The following is a 19,861-nucleotide window of genomic DNA, read 5'->3' as shown; positions in this document are numbered from 1 at the left end:
TGCCCATTCCGCGACTTCTTTATGCAGATGATCAATTATCATTGACCAAACCCAAATTGGTCTACAAAGGAAATTAGCAAATCTGGCAAGATATCCGAAAGAAAATAATTTGGAAATAAACATAGCGAAAACGAAAATATTGGTCCTGTACAAAACAACGAAGAAGACATTAAGGCATCCCAAATGGTTTCTTGAGGGAACCAAACTTGAAGTCATCGACCAGTTTAAATTCCTAGGGGTGCCGATTGATAGCTCGTCCATAGACAAGGCGATGCAAGATCAGCTATGGGATAAGGTGAAAAGATTGACAGCACAAACCAGACTAGTAGACAAAAAATTCGGGAAATTCTCCCTCCTTCCGGCGATTAATTTCTATAACTCTAAAGTTGTACCGTCTATCATCTATGGCATGGAAACATCACTTAATATACCGAGCGCGATATGGCAGAAGCTGGAAGGACATGTTTGGAAATCAGTTCTAGGCCTACCGAAGTCGACATCCATGCCAGCGATTAGACGAGAACTGGGCCTAGTCTCTCTGTCATCTCTAGTAGAGCAGAGTAAGATGAGACTATACAGGAAAATTATGATGGCGGACACCCTGCCAATTTATTCCATCATCGCGGAGGAGCTCAAGAGCAGCACGTGTAAGGCACTGAGTATGTGGGCGTCTACCCTCCAAGAAACCCTGAGAGAAATATCGTGCTCGGGAGAAGATCTGAAAACTAACCCAGACAGAGTAAAAATAAAAATGGAACTTATGGACTTGATCACGACGATAGACACAGCCAGCACAAATAAACCACTGCGCATCTCCCATCGACTTTTAATAAACTAAAAAAACCCTTGAACTACTGCATGAAATTTCCAAACAAAAACATGCGAGGAACATTCTTGAAAGCCAGACTAAACTTGCTGACGACCCACGAAATTCTGGCAATTCGGGCCCTGACGACAGACAAAAGCTGTCGCCTATGTAAAGACAAAGAGCAAGTGGAAACACTGAAACATTTAGTGTTAAGATGTCCTAAGACACATATCTTCAATCCTGTTTACAAGGGGCAGTAACGCTAGATGAAGAGACATTGTGGAACAGGTTAATCTCATGAGAGACAACAAGATGGACATTAACAATGGTGAAATTAATAGAATTATCCTTCAAAATTATCACCCACTTACCGACAGAGGGAGCAGATCCAACAAAAACCCCAGAGGGGGGACATTGAAACACTTAAAGATGGACCTTAGATCAGACCAAACAACGACATCAACATGTCAGCGGAAGAGTTAACAAGGGGCCAAAAGGACTAGACAATGGAACTTCTTAAAAAACTGCATGGTTCTGACCTGAGAAAAAGACCCTTGTAAAACTCCAAAAAATCTTTTGATTAAAACTCAAGTAATAAAAAAAAATAAAAAATAACCATGCTATCTTCTGTTTTTTAGCATTTGAACTAAGGATCATCCCAGAATCGCCAAGGAGGACCACTCAGGGACCGGGAGGAAAAACCCAAGGAATCTGGAGTATCGTCCCATCCTAACCTGAACCGGCGAGGAGAGTGTGTCGCCTCAATCACTGATGAGAGAAGCAACTGAATTTCTCCACATGGATACCATCCCAATCTCCCGACTCTCCCTCGACTGGAGGTCAAAACAAAGTCGGGAGGGGGTGATTTGTGGGATGTATTGACGCACTTTGCTATACTATGCGGCATCTCTCTGCTATTTATGGAGCAAGAAACAACAACAATGGCGGCAAAACTCTTTTGCGTGCCAAAACCTACAAAACCACGTTCTTCAACACACAACACACACAGATGGATGCACACACAACCTGCCACCCATGGTGCTTGTGTGGTGGAATAGAGCATCCACTGCAGAAAATGTGCCAGTGGGCTCCATGACAAGCAAACATAAAGTGCAGAGGCAAAAGCAGCACTTTGCAAGTGAAACTCCAAAATTTGCCTATAAATGACATTTATTTTGTTGCTAAAAACTCCAAAATGCCTGTACACAACGCTTCGCAACACTCAAAATCTTGCTTGGCGCTAAAATTCATTTAACCTAATGAAGCATTGTGAATTTACAAAGTCCTAAAATGTGAAGAGCAAAACATTTTCTCAGAAAAACGTGATTGCCTGTGGATGACAGCCCGTCAAAATCTGTGTGCAGCTCACTGGGCTACCTGTGAATGACAGCTCTGTCAGATGGGCTCTCCTGATCAAACTTCAAAGTTATTTAAACTAAAAGTCTGCTGGATTAGCAAACATAAAAGGATTGTTGCTGAAAAGAATACAGATCTCAGTTGTTTTTGATCCCACAGGTTTAAAGCTAAGAAAGGAATGTATCTATGTCATTTGATGCAACAAGTTGGTTTCTGCTGGATTTTAAATCAAGAAATTAAGAATAAATTAGCCTGGCTGGGCCTGCAAGAAGTGGAAAAACAGGTTTCCCCTGAATGGAGAGAAATCCTCTCAGCAGAAACTTACTGACATATGATAATTGTGGGTTAGGCCAGACCTTTGTCTACATCCAGGGAATGAACAATGGCAGATCCCCAGTCCAGGAAATGGACGTGCGAAGAAGGTCGTAAACTGCTCCTTGAAGGAATTCCCCAAAGGTGGGGGCTGGTGCTTGACTCCAGGGAGAGACAAAAGGGCCGACCATTTGCTGCTAAGAATAAATAATGAACAATTTTTAGAGACTCATAACTTGTTATCCAAAGTGGTGAAAAATATAAAAAAGGACAGATTTGTTAGTCTAATTTTTGGCTTTACGTTTCAAGAGGCGGTGGAACTGTGTAACATATTCTGGACAGGAATGACAATATATGTGGTTTTATGTGAACTGTATTAATGCTAGAATTTTTCAACTTTACACACATATCTCTATGGTAAACATACATGTTTTTTGAAATTTGCAGAATGTTTTGAATGCGAAAAATGTGTTCATGTCGAAATGGACAAAATTCTGCAGAAAGGTGAAACAAGGTCTCACAGCTGTGGGATTTTGATGAACAGATACTATATAAAATATGGAACCTTTGTGTGTGATTTTTGTGGAGGTTACCAATGTATAAATATGTATTTAGGACAACATTTGATTTTGATACTAGTGGCTAGGGGAGGTTTCTAAGGACTGTAAAAGCCAAACCATAAATGTGACATCATCTGTCCTTGATCCAATCACTCAGATGCAAGGCAAAGATGAGATCCTGATCCAATCCCAGTTCACAGGGGCAAGCTTAGTTAAGCTGGCCCATATACCCATTTTTGTGATGTCATTTGAAAGGATAAATAGAGACAGATGACAACACATAGGGACTGACTGATTCTTCTGATTCCAGCAAAGCACTTTGTTCCAGCATTCAACATCCAGCCTTTAACATCCTTCCAGATCCAGATGCCAAGATTCTTGCCAAGCAGTAGCTGAATCATTTTCAGCAAGGCCTCAATCCTCAAACTTATTCTTGCAACCCAATGGAGCGTTCTGGTGTGGGAAAGCATCCTGCAACTCGCATCCTGAAACTATCTGGCTTGCTACCATAAGGCTTGCCTGATGAACTCGCTATCCCGCTGATTGAAATACCCAGAAACAAGAAGGGCAGATCCTGTGCCGTCCGGTGACCAACCTAGTTGATTCAGTCCCACGCCTGGTGTTCTGTCTTTCCTTGATAGACCCAATCCGTTCACCAGAACCATGACTGTCCAAAATCTTAAGTCCCAGTGGATTGTGAGTATTAACAGGACGCTAGAGAACTATTGTATACCTTGCTTACCACTAAAACCTCCATAACTCCCTCAGTTTTCAATATAGAAGCGAAATTTCAACTCACACTTGTACCTAACAGCGAAACAGTGCAATTGACCCATTATATCAAAAATCGCATAAGGAAAGGTTTGCTGCGAATTGACATTTTAAAGTTTTACACGTGTGAATTAGCTTTAAATTATTTCCGACTCTGACTTTGAGATCCCAACTGTTTTCTTTTGATTAAATCATTGATTGTGTTTGCTTGCATCTGTCCAAAGCAGCTCCCATAGAAATGTATAATAATTTAAGCATTTCTGACCACATTTTGGTGTTTTTGCTCGGTCAATTTCAAAGCCATCCTGACAGTTGAAAAGTCAATTCCGTTTTTCTCCTCACATCTATTTAAAATTGCCTATTGGTGGGTTGAGGGGTGTTGCAGAGGGAACCCCTAACCATAGTGCTATCTGTTCCAAACCAACCCAAAAGTATCCTTTCCTTTGCTGCATTTGTTTTTGTGCTCATTCCTTGACTCCTAGTGCATTAAAGATATTATTCAGTGTTCTGTCACCCCATTGGTGATTGTTGTTACCTATAAAAATATATTGTGATTTAAATTCTAAATACATAAATAAATATTTACCTTTGCAAACTATCCTGATTCCTGGTTCAGTGTGACTGGGGGAGGTGCGGGGGGGGGGGTGGCAGGAGAAGGGTGTGATATGAGTGTATATCATTCGGAATATTGAATTTATAGATACAAATAAATAAGGGTTTCATTTGCGCACTGCATGCTTGGCAAGACGTAGGTGTTTGCCAGATTGAAATCACTTACAGCTTGGTGCTCGTGACTGGGATCCTAAATTTGACATACCACTTGTGACAGCCTAACACAGCATACTAGCTGGTGGGGTACATACACCTTGTTGGGTTGGAATACTGTGCTACACTGTACAAGCACCCCTCAAAGGAAATACTCAAAGGAATTGGGCCTGTTTGCAAAAGTAAATTAACCCTGAGATAAGTCAGAAGGAAATTAACATTTCCGGAATGGCGATCCCAGTGGAAATTAATATTGCTAGGGAACACTCCCTGCACAAATTGTTTGTCAGGGGTGAATGGCCAGAACAGGACGAACAGGTATGGCTACAGGGAATAAAACAACAAATCACTGCAATTGACTTGGGTGTGTGCCAGATTGAAATCACTTACAGTGGCACACATAGTACAGGCCATATCTGAGTTAGAGTATGGTGGCCGCCAGCCTCTCCCAAACTTATCCCAGCCATGTTAAATTTGTATCACACATGTGTCAGCCCTGTAGCCCAGTTCAGCGGTGGAAGGGTTATGTGTATTTATTCCAAACAAGGTGCTCCCTGCCCACTGGCACGACAGTAGCCTTGGGGGATTGTCTCACTTTGTTCCTTTGCAAGGGCATTTTAACGCCCTTTCCCCAGAGACAGACACTCCAAAGGAAGCTGACCTGGGAACAGGAATCAAAGGGCACATGCCTCACAACAGGGTGCTGCATTTCTAAAGACCTTTGATTCTATTGAGAAGGGAAGGGGTGGGGTTATCGCAGCCAGGGCGACATATGTAAAGTTTGGGGAAAATCCTGCCATTTTGTTTCTCTTTGCCCCTCTCTCTCCTTCCTGTCCCCTCCACTTCTTCCGGAGCAAAGATTTTGGTTGTGATGTCTGAAAGGCAAATCCACTAATTTCAAGAGCAGGGATTGGACTCCTAAAGCAGGCTATCACCTGTGGGTTGTCACCTTTAAAAGAAGGGGTATCATACCACTCATTAAATCATCCTTTGGACTCCAACCCTGGAAGAAGATGTTGTTGGACTCTGCTGGGAGAGCAGTCCTTTCCAGAGTCCTCCAGTTGTGAGGTGAAGGCTGGTGTTTCAAAGCAGAGGAGAGTTCTGTCCCATAACCATGCCCAGGAACATTGGGGGTGAACTCTGCTGCTGGAACAAAATCACAGACCTGCCAGCCACTGTGTTGCCTAGGGCCGCACTCTTTTGCAGGACCCTTGAAGGTGTGTGTCAGCCAGCCATTACCCTATTTTGGACTGTTATACTTTGCTGTTTGAGTTGCTACTGAACCACATTCACACCCCTCTTGAGTGAGAGAATAGCCATCCCTCAGCCCACGTGACCACAAAAGGCAAAGGAAGTATATCTTGTAACCCTGCCTGTTTTACCTTTATGATTGTGTTGGCTCTTGGTTTGTAGAGGTGTGAGTGCTGAGTGGGCGTTTTAGCCTCTACTCATCCTTATACTCCTGCAGGGCAGAAGTCAATTTGTCACAGTAACAACAAGCACACTACTGGTTCTGCCTTCGGTCATCTGAGCATAGCCACTTCACAGCCTTCTCTGCTGGGCAGTCACAGCGCACTGAAGTACTAGTGAGGTACACCTTGTGGAATCCAGAAACCAGTAGCCATTCCAAAGGGCTCTGTTCATCTATGGGCCCCCAAGACGGGACGCCTTGAGATCCTGTTTAAGTCACAGTTGAACAGCACATGTCTGATTTTTCTCTGTGGTCACAGCTAGCCCCTGATGGCTAATGCTTGTGAAAGGCTTCCACTGCTATTGTTTGCGCCCAGGCCGATGAGCCCTTCCTGGCATGGTTGCCCTGCAAAGATGATCGCAGACAGAAACATTTCCTCAGATTGGCACGTTGTCTTGGCACGGTTCCCATACCTGTACCCTTTGACAGCCATGTTGGGGAATTTGAGGTGGCAACAAAGTACAGGTGGCTTCCTATCTCGAGCATTCTGGCACACACCTAGGAATATTCCAAGTCATGGGAGGAAGGGCAATGCTTCGTCCTCCATTCAGTTACCTGCTAGGAGGAAGAGAAACAAACATTTATTTCTGAGCCGTCAATAATCCTGCTCCTGTCACAGTTATTTAAATACACCTTTTCAAATACATGTGTACAATGTATAGGTTTGATCCTTTGTGTGCATTCGTGATACAGCTATTGGTGAACACGACCCCAGGTCAACCACATGATTACCACATTTTACATTACATTTAATGCTGTGGCCCGTTACAGTGGCGGCAACACAGAGGCATCACTGCCACATTACCTGTTTCATTTACTCAAGTTTTGATGACCTTTTGCATCAACCTATGGGTTACAAAGGTCTACTTCTCCGCTATGAAGAGAATAAACCAGGATTGAGCATTTCCTTTCAGAGATACCTGTATTTGGCTGGTGAAGTGACTTTTATCAATAGATCTTGTAGAATGCATACCTGATGTATTTTTGCGCACAGAACATGGTGACCTTTTTTGGCAATCCATGGGTTACAAATGTTCACTACCGTGCACTGAGGAGCTAATAGTAGGGCTAAACATGTCTATGTTTGTTGATAATATTTTTTAGATATCTGTATTTGGCGGGCTAAGGTCCATTTATTTATAGATGATGTAGAGTCTGTGTTTTAAGTTGGCTGGCTGGGTCTGTAAGGCTCCAAAAAGTGCTCCCAAGCTGGGGCTCTGCTGTGCTCCCCCAACAAGACCTAGAGGCGGCAATCACCTCAGGCAGCTGTTTCTCCACGCGATGAAAGGGCTGCCTTCGGGGGTCGGTACTTAAGATTAAGAAAGAAAAAAAGAGCGGTGCAGTAAAAGGTATTGTAACAGTGCACCTGCCTTTCCTTTTGTTACTAAATCAGAGGCACTGACCTTTGCAGACAGCTCTTTGACCACACGGCTCTGTTAGGTGAAAAGGCAGCCTGAGGTGGTTGGTGCCTCTGATTAATGAAAAAAAAACGATAGGCGGATGCACTGCTATCATTCCTTAGGTGCACCCGCCTCTCCCTTTGTTTCTTAATCACAGGCTCCATCCAAGCCCAGCAAGCCACCCTGACTGTGCGCGTCGGAGCCTATGATTAAGAAACAAAAGGAGGGGCAGGCGGAGCGAAAAATCATATTGGTCTCTCCCGCTTGGCTCCCAGTGCCTGTCCAAGATGGGAGCAAACCATTTGCAGCCTCTCTGCCGGTACGTAGACCACGCAACTTTTTAGAGCCCCTCTTGATTCATCGTCTCACTTAAATCATTGTGTAGAGTGCTCTACACATGTCTTCCTGGCTACTTCAGGCCACTTTGCTTTGGGCATTTAAAGTGACACTGCCAGTAGATTTTAACACTGTTCAGAACTTGTGTAAGTAGCTGGATTTGGCTATGAATATGTACACCCTACTGGCACTTTGTGTACTGACTTGATTGTGTGGCATCATGTAGATGAGGCATGCCTGGAATGGTTGATATGTACATTTTCCGTGGTGTATCTTTCATGCAATCCTGTCAGATCCGTTGACTCAGCAGGGGTTTGCAATACGATTCTCAAAGCTGCCGACGTTCTCCTGTTCTTTGGCTTTGACATTTCTGTGGAACCAGTGCTAGCACCTGTATCTCGTTCGTCTCACTCTGCTGATTATAGGCAAGGGCCAAGAAGAGTTCTGACGTATCGCATGTACGGTCTCTTATGCATACTGCTCAGCTCCAGAGCCGCCCTGAAAGTTCAAATGCAAGTCGCGAAAATCCTGACAGATCTTATGCACGGGCCTAGCCATGAATGAGTTCCTTGGAAGGGTAAAACTTTATATTTTCATGGAACACCCGAGGATTTAAACATTTGTTTAACAACTTTGAGGTCTCCTTGGATCAAGTCTTCGCAATATGCTTGCAGGAGACGTGGTTACTAGACCCTCCTTGGAGAGATGGTTTCACCATGTCAGTAAATCCAGTGGTCAAAAATACCCAAGGAAGAACTAGCGCTGGGCTACTGATAATGACTCGCATCTCTCCAAATTGGTCTTCTCTGATCTGTTTTAATCCTAACCCATATGGAATCATCATGCACACACAGATTCCTAGTCCAGCGAGGAAAAAACAACTTCTCATTATCAACAGCTATTGGAACCCTGCAAAAATCAGTGCAAAGGTGTTTGTCAGTTCTGTATGTAGTTTAATGGATGATGTTATGTTGTTATACAACAATTTAACAATTATTTGTTGTGGGGACTTCAACTGTTCATGGTTTCAATTTGATCAGTCAACCAATTGTTATAAGCGGCGTCCATCAAGGGAAGTGCCAGCCAGGTGGCAAATGTGGGCCAACGCAATGAAATCGCGAGACTGTGTTATGTTAAATGGTGCTGTCAGTGGCGACATCCCTGCCCAGCCAACCTGGCACCGTGAGCCTCAGCATAGCATCATTGACTATTTCTGGGTTTCAAGGACCTTGGAGCCGAAGATTTTAAGCCTGCAAATTCAACAGATGACCAACAGTGACCATAAGCTCTTGAAACTTAGCTGTCTGTTAGACACTTCTACCTCTCGTCAAGTATACAATCTTCCAATTGAAACCAACACTGCGGGCAATCGTCTTCGCATAAATGCCCGGCAGATCAGTTGTATGACTGACAGATTTGTTGGCCTATTGAATGGTATTGATTACCCCTCACTACTAATTAACCATCAAATCGTCACCAAGGTTCGGGCTCTAACGCACACTCATCATAATCATGCGTTTAGACTAGTCATCCATGAGGAAAAGAAATCCCTACGTCAAGACCTACGCACAATAAAAAAATGTTTACCAAAGAGTCTGGTACCAGATGCAGTGAGAACGAGAAGAGCCATCTACAGGAATTGGTTAATCTCACATAAAGTTATTATCGAACAAGATCATGCCGAGCTGATGATGAAGCTTTTAATCATCAAGAACACTCGAGAAATTTGCAGATATTAAACATCGGTACAATGGACCGTTCAACTACACCTCAAAATACCATCTCTGGCGATAGATGGTCCAGACATTTCTCTGATGTTTTTGCCAGTTCATCTAACCATGTTGTGCGTTATTCAGCTGCAAGTCAGGGTCCTTGGGCTGCTGCCACCTCGCTCAATGAAATTGAACTGTCAATCAAGAGCCTAAAGAATTCTCGCGCTGCTGGCCCTGACTTGATCAGCAATGTGATGCTCAAAGAGAATCTAACTGTCTGGGCCACCTTTATTGAACGTTTATTTGCCTGCAGTGCTCTGCAAAAATGTCTTCCGGTGTCATGGCTAACAGCCATTATAGTCCCCATCCATAAGAAAGGTAGCTGGGATTGCCTGGACAATTACCGACAGATTGCTCTCCTAAATACAATCGGGAAGATCTTTGGTTCTCAGCTGCGCTTGAAACTTGTTCAATGGGCGCAATCATCTGGTATTCCCGGCGTAAAAGGTGTGGGTGTCAATGTCAACCTTTTGATTCTCACAATCCTGAAATTTGAAGCTCAGAAAGCTAGGTATAACATCTACCTAGCATTTTTTGATATGAAGCAGGCCTTCGACTGTATAAACAGAGGCCTCCTCTGGAACAAATTAAGAAAGTGGAAGTGCCCATGAAATATTCCTGATCCAATTATGGCTCTTCACTCGAACACCTCAATCCGGGTACGCCTAAATAGAAATGGAGACCTGTCCGATCCCATTCCAACGGCAAGGGGTGTAAAGCAGGGGTGCCCACTTGCCGCGGGTCTGTTCAAACTATTTTGGGCTGATTTACCGGATCATCTAGGTCATGTCCACTGTTTTTCCCCAAAGGTTAACCGAGTTCCAGTAAGTTGCATTGTCTACACAGATGATCTGGTGCTATATGATAGAACTCAAATTGGTCTCCAAAGTTTGCTCAACTCTTTATATGAGTACCTAACGATCAATGAGCTCACAATTAACACTGAAAAAACAGAAATTGTGGCAATCGGCACTGCTTCAAGTAAAAAGGCAAAGGCGTTTAGGTGGACTGTAGACAGCCAGTTCCTTGACACTGTAGACTCAATAAGATACTTGGGTGTGCAATTTAACAATTCCATTTGTGAACATCAATGGGTGAAAGACCGGAAATTAAAAACCATGAGTCTTGCCTTTCAAGCGGCAAAAATAAACAAAAGTTATGGCAAATTTTCATTATCCCCGGTCTTAACGTTCAGCGGTCTTAACGTTGAGGTCAGCTGGAACATCAGCAAGCGCATTTGGAACTCTCTAGAGGGGCGTTTTTGGCGCTATGTTCTCCATCTACAACAATGCGTCTCAATGATATCTTTACGTGATGAACTGTCATTGAACTCACTGCATAGTCATGTGATTTGGAAATCAATCACATTATTGCGAAAAATGTCTGTTGAGAATCCAATGCCCGCCTATCAAATATTCAACAAATTCTATGTTGGTTCCATTGCTACCTTATTAGATATGTGGCGTCTGAGAGTACAAGCCTGGGTTGATGCCGCAGGAATCTCTGAGTTTGATCTTTTGACTAGACCACAAGTTACAAAAAAGAAATTTGAGTCTTGGGCTTGGATCATCAACATAGATAAACGAGAAAAGCTATTAATGCATTCTCCTTCCCGCTACTATCGCAAGCAATTCCTCAGGTTTTCGATTGAATATCTTGAAATCTAAGGAAATACTTTGGCAACGAAAAGACAAACTGGTAAAAGACAATCTATGTCGCCTCTGTTCATTGGCAGCTGAATCGCTGAAACACCTAATCATTGAGTGCGAGAAAACTAGTGGCTTGCGATCTATACACCTGGGTCAATTTGCTCCCTTAGATGATGATATATTCACTTGGTGGCTTAATGCCCGTTTTGAGCCGTGATTTCAAGACTCAATTCTGTGTTCTGGTGAAAATGAACAGAGAATTAATTGATTTCTTGCATGCTGTGTACAAACTGGCTGATGTATTCTTATCTTTGTTTCTGATCATCTGCCTTCTTCCATTCCTTGATGTGAAGAGCTATTGGTTTTGGAGGAGTTTGGCGCAATGTCAGTAGAATTGAAACAAAAGATTTTACATATGTCAAAACTGTAGATTTTTCAAATAAAAAAAAATGAAATGCCTTATTGCCTGTCATCTCATTCTATCTTATGCTGCACCCTCTGCAATTGCCTGCACGTATCTCCTTCCGTGGCTTTCAGGGATCGCCTCTTTTCTCCCCTGTGCACGTCTATTTTGGGGATTGTTGTCTGCACATGTGTGTGTGGCTCATTAGATTGTCTATATGTGTCGCCCCTTAACTCGGGCTGTAACCGCATCCCTTGTAATAGATGACACACAAATGAAATTCGACAGCATTGTTCTCTGCCCTCTTTTACGCAGCAATTTTCCTCTTCCAATTATGCGCATATTCAGGTTCGCTAACGAGCAATGCTGAATAGAGAACTCCTATCGGGCTTCCAGAAAGACCAGCAAACATGGAAATAAGCGATACTGAAATTCATTATGTGGACATTTTTCTCATACATATTCATTAAGGCTCTCCTGAAAAGCTTCCTAGATTCTATTATTTGGTGGGTCGCCAAGAACGTGCCAATATTTTATACATATTCCTGGAAGCAGGTTAAAGCTGGTGGGCAGTGCCTGTGTTTGGGAGTGCATATGTAGCAACATACAGCGAGTCACAGACCAGTACCTGCATTTTAGTGTGATCTGTTACCTTTCTGCAACATTGTCTTGTGTCTTGCATGTCGATCTTTGTTTTAATGTTTCGTTTCTGGTCATTGAATAAGGGTGGAGCCAAGGGGGGGGTCGGCCGATCCACCCTGGCTCCAATCTGGGGCCTGGTGCGCCCTCATGCTTTCCTCCATGGCTACCCCTCAGTCCGTGCTGGCACTGACTCTGCGCCAACCCTGATATTTATAAAAAACAATCAAAATGTGAGTGGCGCACTGACGTTTGCAGTGCCCCCTCACAGCTCTACGTGATCTGTGACTGACAGGGTCAGGACAAAACATGTGAAGCAAAGCCAATAAATGGGAGCAAGAAAGCCTGCCAAGGCACTCTCCACTCTGACACTGGAGTATGTGTAATGTGTCCCATTATTGCTCCGTGCAGCACGCACAGCCAGCAGGCCCTGCCTGGCATTCCCGCCATCCTACATCACACCAGGGTTGCTTAGCAACCAGGTTGGCAATTCTATGCACGGCACTGGCATGTCCCGGGAGATGTAGCTGTGTGTATGTATGTATGTATGTATGTTAGAATCAGTCTCGGTTGGAAATAAATAGCGTAACTGACGCAATCAGATAACCCAAAGGTTTTTACCCTGGGAAGTTGGAGCACTAGAGGGTTCAGTCATTTGTTTGGGAAAGGGGACTTGGATTTTGACTCATTTGATATAGTATGTCTCCAAGAGACCGGTTTGAGAGAGGCCCCTGTATTAGAATGATATACTGTCTACTTAAATCAGGCTGTAAAAGGGCCCAGGGGGAGACCGATGTCAGGTTTGCTAACATCAGTTAGAAACAGAAGAGGACTAAGTGTGATGGCAATGGTCAATCCCAATGCCAATGTCAATGGTCAATCCCAATGCCCATATACAAATTCTAATAATACGAGTGAATAGTTTGCGACCCAGTAATCAAAAGTGGGTGGTTTTATTTAATTTGTATTGGAATATCAATGCAGAAGGGGATCAAAATTTCCAGGCGATAGTTATGGGTTTACTGGACAGGTCGGTTCCGGTGGTAAAACTGTGTGGGGACATAAACATTCATTGTTTTGATCAAAAACTATATCTTGATTAATGATATCCATGTAGCGTCGACTAAGTCTGAAAAGAGAGGGCATTCATGAGGAGAAGAGTTAAGCTTTAGAAATATACACCTGTTGAATGGTCAGATTAATGGTGATATGTCGCCATGGGCAATATGGAAAAAGGGTAATGAAGGGAATATTTTGGATTACATTTTTGTGTCAGGTAACATGCTTATGCGAATTTTGAAATTACACATTAACCTGACTAAACATAGTGACCATAACATCTTGAAACTGACTTGGAAGGAATGGGAAAGTGAGGCAAGTAAGATTTATCGCACAGTGGTAGATGTTTCAGCTGGAAGAAACACATTGATCATGAACCAAATGAGGATTACATGGTTGACGGAGAGACCTGTAGATCAAGTAGAGGGGGCAACTAAGGATCAAGTTACTTCTGTGTTGGACTACACTAGGTTCTTGGTAAACTTTGTTGAAATTAGAAAACCAGGTCTGAAGAACGCCCCTTCTCATTTACTTGTATATGAACCAGAACTGATGAAGGGCGTAGAGAAGATTGAAGATTGAGGGCCACTCGCAGAGGCCGTAAAAGGTAACAAAGCGGGGGCATAGTGGTCAAGACTAAAAAGCTAAAGCAACAGCATCGTAACTGGGTTAGATCTAGAAAGTACATTATGCTTCAGCAGGACGCGGATTCAATGCTTCAGAAGATTGAAACAAAAAAGACAGGAGAAATCTGGCAGCTGATTAATTCTCTGAATCCGCCCCAGGAGGCACTGTTAATTAACGCAGTCCCAGTTGTACGGTAGGTTTTCCGAAACAGGTGTAGGAGGGACAGAAGCTATAAACCGAGCCTTCAATGAATGGTAATTTCCTATTGCAATAGATGATATTGTTGATCGTATCAAAAAAGCCAGTAATTTGAGAGCCTCGGGGCCAGAGGGCATGACAAACACAATGTTGAAAACAAACCCTGAAGCATGGGCATTGTTCTTGTGGAAACTGTTTTATTATATAAAAAAAGTGAGGAAAGTTCTGCATTCATGGAAGTCATCTGTGGTTGTGCTGATTTTTAAGAAGGGTGATAGGTCGATTCCCAAAAACCTGGAAGATCTTTCCAGCTATGGTATTAAAGTCCCTCTCAAGGTGGGTTGTTACCTCTTGAAACTATGACTTTTTACAGTCAGGTTTTATAACGGCGGTGGGTACATCACTGAATGTGTTTTTGATAAATAGCAAATATCCCCCTGCACTTTCATCTGAAGTCACAAACCTTGGAGTAATCTTCGACTCCTCTCTCTCCTTCCTCCGTCACACTCAGGACATTGCCAAGAAGTCCAACTATTAGCTCTTCCTTCTCAACCACATTCTACCTTTTCTCACTTTCTCTCAGAGGTTCAAACTCTAGGCTTGACTACTGTAATAGCTTCCTCCTGAATCTTCCTTCCTCCACTCGTCAACCCCTTCAGCTTGTCCAGAATAGGGCAGTGAGACTTATCCTTGGCCTTAAGCCCATGGACTGCATCTCTCCTGCTCTGCAAAATCTTCACTGGCTCCTGTTTGCTGCATGGATTAAATTCAGATCCCTCTACATCATCCACAAGGCTGTCTGGGTCCGGGGACCACACTATCTTCAACTTTATCTCACTAAATACTCTCCCTCTAGACCACTTTGCTCCTCTGGCACCAACTCTTTGTGTGTAAATTGTTTTGCCAAAAAGAGGGCAGGGGGTCTCTCACTTTCCTCTGTGGGCTCCCTCCTTTGGAATAGCCTCCCACTCCCCATGCGCCTTGAGCAGGACATTTTCAAATTCCGGAAGCTCCTTAAGACTTTCCTCTTTTCCTCCTTCTTCCCTCCTGCTCTCCTCTGCTAATTCCACAGTTGCTGAATCAGTGTCATTGGCCCTTATGCATTTTCGGGGCCTTGACCTCCCACACCAATTCTTCCCAGTTCCTTTATATCCGCAGCACTCTGCATCTGCACATCATCCACTCTGGAGACTCGCACTTACTCCTCCTGCGACCCAGGCAATGTAGCACTCAACATTCCTAGCACTTCATACATGGCTCACCCACGAGCTTGGACTCCCCAGCACTTACCGCCCTCTTCCCTCTTCTTTTCTGCACTTGCACATACTGAATACTCACCAGGCATAGTAGGCTCATCCCTCTTGCTCTTCCCCTCTGCTCTTAATATTGTGTTGTAATGTATTTCCCACCGTCCCTGCCCGGTGGGCGCTTTGAAACAGTATGTTCTTATTGTATAAGTGCCTAACAAGCGAACAATAAATAAAATAAATAAGACACATGTAGTCAGAAAGAACATTAGGATGTACCTAGCCTTTATAGAGCTGGCTGAAGCGTTTGATACTATAAACCTTTGATAAAGCTAAAGTCATGGGAGTTCCCGGATGATATCTTCAAGGCAATATAGTAGTTATATTAAGGCACATCCCTCAAAGTAAGACTCGATTCTGTACGAACACTATCCAACTCAATCCCAATTGAGAAGGGTCTTATAAAAGGGAGCCCACTTGCACCAGCCCAGTTTAATGTATTAATTTCTGATGTGCATAAAACATTAAGGATCGTGAAAAGCTTTCCTCCTAGTTTTGATGGCAAGCCTTTAGACAGACTATTATACGTGGATGATCTGGTCCTAACTGATCAATCCCCAATCGGGTTGCAAAGGCAGTTAAATCTCTTGCAGACCTACATTAGAGAGAATGGGCTAAAGATAAATGCTGCCAGATCTAGAATCTTGAACCTGCAGCTCCCTGTTGGTAAGGAAACTCGTGAGTAATCATGAGAAATTGACCCAAGTAATACTTTCATATACTTGGGTATGTACTTGAACAACAGTATTAAAGATGTCCCAAGGGAACTATTCTTATGAAAGAAAGTAAAACATTTGGTGGGCCAAGGATGAGTAATACTTAAAAGATATGGGAGATTTTGCTTACACCTGTAGTGTCCTTCTATTGTTTGAAGGTATTCCCCATATTGATTTATGGTGCAGAGGTTTTTTTTTTGCAATACCAGCAGGAGTATGGGCAGTGCTAGAGGGCCTTTTTTGGAAAAGGGTGCTGCTTATAAAAAGGGTGTGCCCATCCACGTAATAAGAATGGATTTGGGCTTTATATCCCTGTATGCAAACGTTGCTTGGAAAAATGTGGCATTGTATCGAAAGTGGATAGCACCAGATCCAGTGCATGGCTTTAGTATGAAAAAGGGTTCTATAAAGAAAGAGTGTGCACAAACACACAAGCTATGGTCTATAGACTGGATAAAGCTCAACAACAAAGGCAGTTTTATAAACTTTATTTGCAACTGGTTCCAGGGACTTGACGATACCATCCATGATAACATTTCCTAACAGCTTTTTTCGTGTTCAGTATATGCGCTTCAGATTAAACTACTTTCCCACAAGAGAGATATTGGCCAGATGAAGTACAGTTGGAGCGTTTGACTTAACTTGCAGATTGTGTACGCTGGAAGATTCTAAAGAGACTCTGCAACATTTGATATTGTTTTGCACTGCCTTGGCAAAATTAAGAACAAATATACTGGGTAAATTTGTTAATGACCAAAGCTCGAGTGTGCTGAACAATGTTGGTTGGCGTTTATACATGATGAACAATTATCTTTAATTTTAGCGCTGGTTAAAATTTTAACAGAGATATTTATATTATTAGAATGATTCTTTTTATAAGTGAGGAAGACAGAATTTGATAACAATCAATTTTTTAACTACATTTTATAGATATATTTTCAGAATGTGATCTTAATATGTTTAGGAACCTGTTGATGATAACAGGTGATAACATGTCAATGCAATTTGTGATGTTTTAATATGTTTTGGACAATGTATACCGTTGAGCATGGTAAAAGGTTTATTTGTGTAAGCCAAATATCAAAAAAATTAAATACAAAAAAATCAAAAGAATGTGTGTATATGTGTATGTAAGGTTTGGTCACTGCAAATCCCTTGTAGAAATGGCTGGCATTAATAGGTTTTGCCAGGAGCTTCATGCATGTGATTTACAGTGACCATTTCTGGGACAGATAGCAGCCGCTTCATGCATGTGATTTAAAGTTAACAGACGCCAGTCAATTTAGGGGAAGGGTCCACCTACCAGGGCCAACCACTGGCCCCTCTTCCTAGGTGGGTAGCACCTGGAAAGTTAGGAGAGGTCTTGTTGGGATGGTTCCCTGGTATGCCAGAGGTCGTCTGGGGGTCCGCCCGACTTCCAAGGGCCTAACACCCTTCCCAGAATAAATGGAGGACTCAGCCAACGGCAAGATAGAACTGTGGTTTATTACAAAAAACCAGCAGGGATCATAAAAGACAATAAAGATTCTCCAGTACATCTCAACTTTACAATGCATGCTCCCCAGTTTTGTTGTGACATTGCGTCATCACCTGGGCCCTTCCCCAAAAACCTATTTCCGTTGCGGATTCAACTTACCCTATAGAGGTTATTCTGCTGGACCTTGCATGTAAGGTGGTTGGCATGTCCAATCCCCAAGAAACGATCTATTACATTGTTGCAGAGTAGTGGGCTTAGAAATTGGTTCTTGCCCCATGCCATCCACCTCTGATTTTCTATTTTGTGATTGGCTAGAGCCGATTTCCCAAGGCTGGGACTCGATTCGGTTCTCAGCTCTCTGTGCACCTCTTCAAGGTGATGTGAAACGTCTATATGTCTGTTAGGAAAGATTTCTTTTTATGTATAATTTTTCCTCCAGTTGTCCTGGGTGCCAGGATGTGTGGTGTGCTGAGAATGACTGGGACCACTGTGGTCTGTGATTGGTCCACGTCTGGGATGGCTGTATGTGAGCAGATCTCTCATTGGGTCCTCTTCGTTTTGGCGCCAAGAAGATTCCGCATGAGAGAAGGCATCTTATACCCATTCGAGGTTGATCTCTTGAGTTCACACCTAACTTAGGAAAGGTGCCAAATATCCTGAAACCAGGAAGCTGGGTCGAGGAACCTCTGGTGACCCGCTAGAAGGATTGGCACCCTGAGCCCACTGTCATCCCGTTATACCCCCTGTTTCTGATCAAACCTAGAAGGTCTGAAAAGGCCCTTCAACCCATTGGAATAGTGGGACTAACTATTCTCGGCACCTCCAACTTAACCTGTAAGCGAGCCTTCTCTCAAGTGTTCCTGGACCACCCAGTGAACTGACCAGCTTGCACGGGACCTTTGCCCTGGAACCGCCGCCTTCTCGAGTTGACACTTGAGCATGTGGAGACTGTAAGCAATGGGTATAAGGCACTCACCTGCCAAGTTGTGTCTACCTAGCATTCCTAGGTCTGGAATTAGGAGAGTATGCCAGAACCTGAGCATACGTGGTCACTGTGTCACCCAGCTGTGGTGATGAACTTAGTGGGTGCCTTACTGCTGTACCCCCCTGTGCCCTCAGACTCACTACAGTGGAATTGGCCTGATCCCTTCACCAGGAGTGGCAACTGTCCTGCCACAGAATCATTCCAGGAACACAGCCCCTGAAAGCCGCAGAGTCGCGCAACTGCAGGATTTGATCCTGCAACCGAAGTGTACTTGACTGCCGAAGTTTGGTCCGGAGTGCGCTGAGGGTTGGTGAGTACTTGCAACCTTTACCGGTGGCCCCTGGCGCATCCATCAATTTTCACGCACCAGTGTCCCCTCAGGAGCACTCTTCTTTATCGAGGTAGCCTGTGCCACCGAGGTATTCCCAACTCTTGGATCCTGTTGTGCCCTCTTGGAGAGACCCTCCTTGAATAGTGGGAACTTATTCTTCACTGCCTCACCCACCTTCCTGAGTCGCTATAGTCCCTGCAAGAGACCCCATTTTGGCTCAACCGCACGATCGCGTGCACCAGCACCGAAAGTACTTTTGAGCACAAGGCTTCACTCATCTTAGGAATTGGACTGCCTCGCAGGGTTTGAATAATGAAGGACTGACTAAACGATATTTGCACTGTATGCTCTTTTTCTTTACCAGCTGTGGACCCCTACTTTGTACTATTCCTTTAGACCATTGGTGGCTGTATATATGTTTAGTAGTAGTGATGTGTTGGTTTAGTTATTACTGCTGAGAATTGCTTTGTGTATGATATAAAAGGCCTTTAATAAATGTATAAGTATTTTTGATATATACACCTGACTGAGAGTAATTTGTAGTGTCATTTAATGTGTGTGCTCATTGTGGGCTTTCGATCACCCTCACCCCTCTTGAGAACTAGTCTTGACCGCCGCCAATGCTACCTTAATTAGTCTGGCTTGTCCAGAAGGTTACCCTGTTCCAAGAAATTAGGGTGGCCTTCTGAACCTCTGCCCACCAGGTCAGAGTTCAGAAATCCATCCTAATAGTGTCTGTATTTTACCTGGTAATGTACCACATTTTCCTATGGGAGTGCATATCCACATTGCATCACTTGTTTCACTCTTCATCTGGGATGCTGGAATCGACTCTCTTTTCCCACCATGGATGAAAGCCCTTTGTCTAGCCCGGCTGCATCACGTGTTTGTAGACCACATAATTGAGCTCTTCAGCCTG

This window comes from Ambystoma mexicanum, chromosome 5p, assembly GCF_040938575.1.
Source record: "Ambystoma mexicanum isolate Mex_15411 chromosome 5p, UKY_AmexF1_1, whole genome shotgun sequence".
NCBI classification, from domain to species: domain Eukaryota; kingdom Metazoa; phylum Chordata; class Amphibia; order Caudata; family Ambystomatidae; genus Ambystoma; species Ambystoma mexicanum.
Note: the sequence above shows the minus strand (reverse complement) of the source record.